The sequence below is a fragment of the Durio zibethinus genome, chromosome 26, assembly GCF_047325235.1.
Source record: "Durio zibethinus cultivar Kanyao isolate XHJ-2024 chromosome 26, ASM4732523v1, whole genome shotgun sequence".
Lineage (NCBI taxonomy): Eukaryota > Viridiplantae > Streptophyta > Magnoliopsida > Malvales > Malvaceae > Durio > Durio zibethinus.
In genome coordinates, this window is record NC_143187.1 from 13,531,790 (window position 1) to 13,538,016 (window position 6,227).

Genomic DNA, 6,227 nt, shown 5'->3' on the forward strand with positions numbered 1-6,227 from the left:
TTTTTTTTTTGTCATTCAAGAAAAAAATAAAAATAAAAATAAAAAGAAAAAGAAAAAGGTTATTCTTTTTTCACTTTGGCCTTTGGTGGGGTGTATTAGGATTGAGGTAAATTACAATGACACGCTACAAAGAAGAAATAATGGAATAACAAATTAGGTGGTCCATACACTAATATGTTCCATTGATTTAATTATAAAGTTTTTGTGTTTTATAGTCCTGTCATGAGTTTTCAATAAATAGATTTTGAAATTTTTAAAGAAGAAAATTACATAAAAATATATTTCAAAAAATTAGTAAATTTTTTACTTTGCCATCTAACTTTTTTTTTTTGTCTATGTGTTTATATATGTGTGATTTTGGTTATTAATTTTTTTATTTTCTAATTACGCAAGACTACAAATGAATGAATTAAGTTGCTTCACGTAGAGGCAAGGGATGAACTGTTTTGGTATACCACATTTTGAATAGAAGTTTAACATTGATGGTACATCTAAAGATTAATGTTGAAAGGTGAAATGGAAAAATCATAGGATTAATTTATATAATATTATATATGTTTGGAAACAGATAAGATGGTGATTACAAAATATCTTTGCATCCCAACTTTTAATATTAATTAATATATTAAAAAAAAAAGAAAAGATTAAAAAGTGGGAGAAAAGTGTGAAATACAGAAGGGATTGCTAGTGCACCCACCCGTCCATTACGAAGATGACATAGAAAGAGAAAGAGGGTTAGGAGGACTTCTAGGGTTAGATTGGATGCATCAAGCTTAAACACATTCGGTTAGAGAGAGAGAGAGAGAGAGCGCATGCATGATGTTGCAGTCTTCCAATACAATTTCATCACCTTCTTTTCTTAATTTGTTTTCAATTTAAATCTCGATAATAAATAAGTAATCACCTCCCTATTTCCCAGCCGCCCTTTCCTTAGACGACCCTTTCAGGTTCCTTTCTCTCTCTCTCTCTCTCTCTCTCTCTCTCTCTCCCTCTCTCACTCTATATATATATATATATATATATGTCCCACCAAAGTCAGAATTTATTAAATGTATATCATATTTCCATTATAAAATTTGATCATATCCCTCCTTCCGCGTCGGCTGTAAAATCTCCATCAATCTCAATTCATACGTTTTTATTAATTCTCCTCTTCCCTCTAAAAAAATCTTTTTTTTTCTTTATAGGGTTGAGAAATTAGGAAAAATTAAGAATTTAATTTTGAGGTTGGCGAGGAATATCTTTAATTTATTGCATTATATGTAAAAAATAAAAAAATTCTTTTAGCTTAAAATTAATAGAGATCTTCGCTTATTTTATAAATACTTACCTAATATATATAAGCATAATTAAGCCATGCGCAGTCATTGGATAGACTTTTACATATAAATGTATGCTTATTGCTTGTGTCAAGCTTATCAAGGAGGGTAAAATCTCGAAAATATAAAAAAGAGAAAGAAGACGATTAAAAATAAAGGTTGGGATAATCCAAATGTTTTTATTTCGACGCTTAAATCAAAAATTGAATTAAGAGTGAAAGTAGAAAGCAATGAAATCTAAGTTTTGACGTTGAAAATTTTAGAATGGATTAGAAATATCGAAATAATATTATTTATACCTATGTTATAGGGGCTTTTGGGCTTAGATTGCTTGAGGTCAAGTTTTTGAAACTAGAGTTAGCCTTGTAAGCGAAGTTGAGTTAGCATTTGATTGTCCATTCAGTGCACGACAACTCAGCATTCAAGGATAATAGCTTGTAAGTTACTAAGGTAATCGAACTAACATGAACCTCAAAATTTTAGGTCAACCTGATATATGTTAACTAGATAAAATAATCAAAATATCTTTATTTGTCAATTGACTTATAATAATGAGGGAAAAGTTCATTATGCCTTTTGAATACTAAAATGCTCTTAATATTTTGTCTCCCTACCAAGCAGCCTGATAGGTTAGACTTATCATAGCATATCAGTTCAAAAACTTAATCACTAGACATAAAAGTTAAAAATCATGAAAAATATAAAAAATCATCATCAATCTTTTTTAAGATATGATTGACTATCCAAATATTTTTATCTTTGTAATAAAACAATAAAATGAGTTTAAAAATTATTAAAAAGATAATTTTTGTATATGAAAATAAGATTAGATTTGAGAGTTAATTATACGTGGAGAAGTATCAGTACCCTTACAGCACTTATAAAATTAATATAATTTAATCATGCGCTATCTATAACTTTAGAGAAAAATGATTTTTATATGAAATTTAATTATAATTTTTTTCATTTTTAAGAAATAAAATTACTTAAAAAATCTTTATTTAAAAATGTTATGAAAATTTCTAAATTAAAAAATACTTTAAAATTCTCCAACATAAAAGTAAAATTCGAAGATAATCCTTTTTATCTAAGATTTACCATAACATTTTCTTGAAAATGAAAATAAAAATAATATTATTTGAAAATGAGAATTGTTGGTGACTCTCTAACACCTAAGTAAAGTACAAAAAAATTATATTCCCCATAATATTATTTTAATTTCTTTATTTATTTACTTTTGAAAAAAATAATTGAATAATTAAATAGCTAACCATAAATATCAACTAAAAATAAAACATATATAAGTAATAAATGTAAATATGCATGGAGAGTTTCAGTGCGACTTTTTATATTTAAAATTTTATTTTTTATTTAATTTTATTATTTAGGATTAAAGAATTATATGAAAATTTTAATGACATAAAATTTTCTAAATACCTTATTGTCTAGACGGTATTCAGGAACAGATTACTTCACGAAAAGTTTTCATACAAATCCTTAAAAGTTTAAAATAATTTAGAGTTTCAAGACTTTAGGGCTTGGGTTTTCATTTAGGTTTTAAACTATGGTTTTAGGGTTTTACTTAGGGTTTAGCATTTCACATAATGTTTAGGGTTTTTACCTTGGGTTTCGGGTATTACTTAAGGATTTTGGGTTTCACCTGGGGTTTCAATTTCACCTAGAATCTCATATTTTTTCTAGGGTTTTAAATTTCATTTATGGTTTCATTTAAGGTTTCATTCTAAGGTTTTAATTTAAGGTTTCATTTTAAGGTTTAAAAAACTTAAAAACTTTTCGAAAAATCTTCAACTTTTAGATAGACTTTCGGAGCAAGCTTATTTTTTATAATTTTTCTAAAAAATAAATTTTTATATTTAAAAATTTTATTATTATTATTATTTAATAGTTTCTCAATATCTATGAGGAATTAAAAATTTTTTAAAATACTATTTTTATTCCCTCCAACATCCAAGTAGGGTTTTCAAATTTTTATTTTTATTTTCTATATTTTATTATATTTTATTTTTTTATTTAAAAAAAATAAAATATCTCTAATGAGTCAAAGATATAAATAATCAATGAGGATATTTAGAAGCCTATGAGCATAAAAAAGAAATTTAAATTATTAAATTAGCATAAATTGAAAAAAAAATGAAACTTGGAATTCAGTCAACAACACACTTGCATGAAAAACTCAAAGGCACATGTGAATATGGTTTGAGACTTCTAGCTTCCACAAACAATTTACCAAAAATATGACAATGCCTACAAATAATCTAGAAATGAAATATTTTCTTTTATTTAGTCATGCGTTCTTTATTCTCCAAAGTGTGTATGAAACAATCTATAAGTAATATGCAAAATGAAAAATCTAAACACTTTAAAGAAAATACAAACATAAGAAACTTTGATGCACTGGTGATAAACTTTCATGATGGTAAACAAAAAGAAAAGTTTCGTTTGGGTTTGCAAATTCTTTCGGCCTTTGGAACTTTTACAAACCATTTTTTTTATGCTTTACAATTGTTTTTTGGATGAAATAAGTTTCTTTTCATTATATATATTTTCCCTTTCTTTTTTTAGAGATGAATGTCAACAAACAAAATATATAACCTAGGCAAGAGATGTCACTGTGTATGTAACAACCAAAGCAAAGAAAAACAAAAGCATTGCTTAGAAAGAAAACGTATGAAAACATGAAACCTATTTCTAAAAAGATTAAAACATGAAAGATTACCCATTTATATCCCTGTTATTTTCTTTTTCTACCACTTATCTCATAAGCTCTCCCTCTTTTTAGCTACTGGCTTCATGCTTAATTTGTTTTTACTTTCTGTTCCACTCGTTTCTTCTTTTGTTTATGCTATTTTTCTATTTTTTTAGTTCAATTTTTTTTCTATTGCTATTCACGTTTCACTATTTCTTTTTTCTTTTGTTTTTGGTTGTTTATTTTTCTACCTCTTTTTTTTTTTTTTTTGCTTCATGTTCTTTTATTTTTCTACTTAGTTTCCTTACTTCTACATTTTCTATTTTTTATTTGTTTCTGGTCACATTTTTTTTTAGTTCATGCTTTTGCCCTCCTAATAGTGGTTTACAATTTTTCTTGCTTGCTGCCGCATGCTCAATTTTTTTATGATCCTCTTTTTTTTTTTTTTCTTGCTCCTAGCCTCTCAATTTCTGCTCTTTTTTTTTTTGTCATCTGCTTCTCATTTTTCCTTTCCCCTCATAAGCATCGGCCTTTCCCTTTTTTATTTTTTTTATTGACTTCTCTTGCTTTTGCACATCTTTTCCTTTTTTCTTTTCTCTTTTTTTTTTCTTTGCTATTTCCTTTCCATTTTGTCTATAGTTTTTCCTTATTGCTTTCCTTTGTTTAGTTTTTTTTTGCTTCTTTTGATTTTTGCTCTTTTTCCTCTATCTCAAGCCCAATTGCACAATCAAATCAAAAATTAAAATCCAATGAATTTCAAAAAATCTCACGATAAAATGAAGTGTTTTATAGCCTCTATTCAAGCTTCTATATTTCTGTTCGACTATGGTTTTAAGGAGGGTGGTGGCTTGTGTTGAGATATGTGTAAGGTAATGAGTTATTGATGTTTCATCCTCATCTGATGCCGACAAGGTCATAGCATCATCATAGGTTGGTAGTTTTTGAACAAGTGGATTTTTAGGAGTTATTAGATCTAGTGTCTTTAAGGTTTATGGTTAGGTCAAGTTTTGGATCATTTCTTTAAGAGATTGAAGCTACTGGGTGAAGGCCTCAAATTGTTCCATGGTTGGGTTGGGTTTTTGTTTTAACAGCAGTTTCTCCTTCTTTTACTATTTTTTTTTCTAAAAGGCATGTTTAATGAGGCTAAATGAATATAATCTTTTATGACGCGCCATATGTTTGTGTCAAGCTATTTGAATAGTGTAAAACCCTTAAAACATAAGAGAGAAAAAGAGTGTGGTTAAGAATAAAGGTTAAAGGTGGTCATAGTATTTGTTTCCAATGCTTAAATCAAGGATCAATTTAATAATGATAGGAAAAAAATAATGAAATAAAAGGTTTTAAGGTTGAAAGGTTTAGAATGGATTAGAAGTACCTGAATAGTCCTATTTATACATGTGTGATGGAGGTTTTAGGCTTAGGCTGTCTAAGATCAAGCCTAGAAAATTAAAACTATCTTCGTAGGCTCGAACTGAACTAACAATTATCTATTTAGGGCATGACAAGTCAATATCCTAAGGCATTAGCTTATAGATTGCTGAACTGGACAACCAAACGTGGACCACGAGAATTCAAGTCGGCTTGATACATCAACTAAGTTAAAATGATCAAAATACACTTACTTATCAACTTGACTTATACTAATAAGGGAAAAATCTATTTTACCATTTGGACACTAAAATACCCATAACACTTTATATATATATATATAAATAGATTAATTTAAATCAATATAAAACTTTTTAGATTTATATATTTTTTAATTATTAATTTAATAAATTAAAAAAAAATTAAATCATTTATATATATTATTAATACATTATTTTTTTACAAGAGATTATATATATATATATATATATATATAAATATATATATGCGCGCGCGCCCAATTAGCACGTGATTATAATAGTTATAGAGGAAAAGAGGTTTATATGGCTGCCAGATTTCAATCATCTTTCCATAAAAAGCCTATTAGGCAGCAATAAGATTGCTCATAAGTACTGGGATATCAAAAATGGTGTTTCTTTAAAAATTAACCATTATTATTCCCGTTTATCTTAATCATGGGCCCCAACCCCAAGTAGAAAAAACAAAATCCACTTGGTGGTAAGGGATTACCGACTAATATAGACCTCAGAGAAAGAAACTGAATCAAAAAGCAATATTCTTTTTTTCTTTTCCTCCGTTTAGAAATGAAGGTG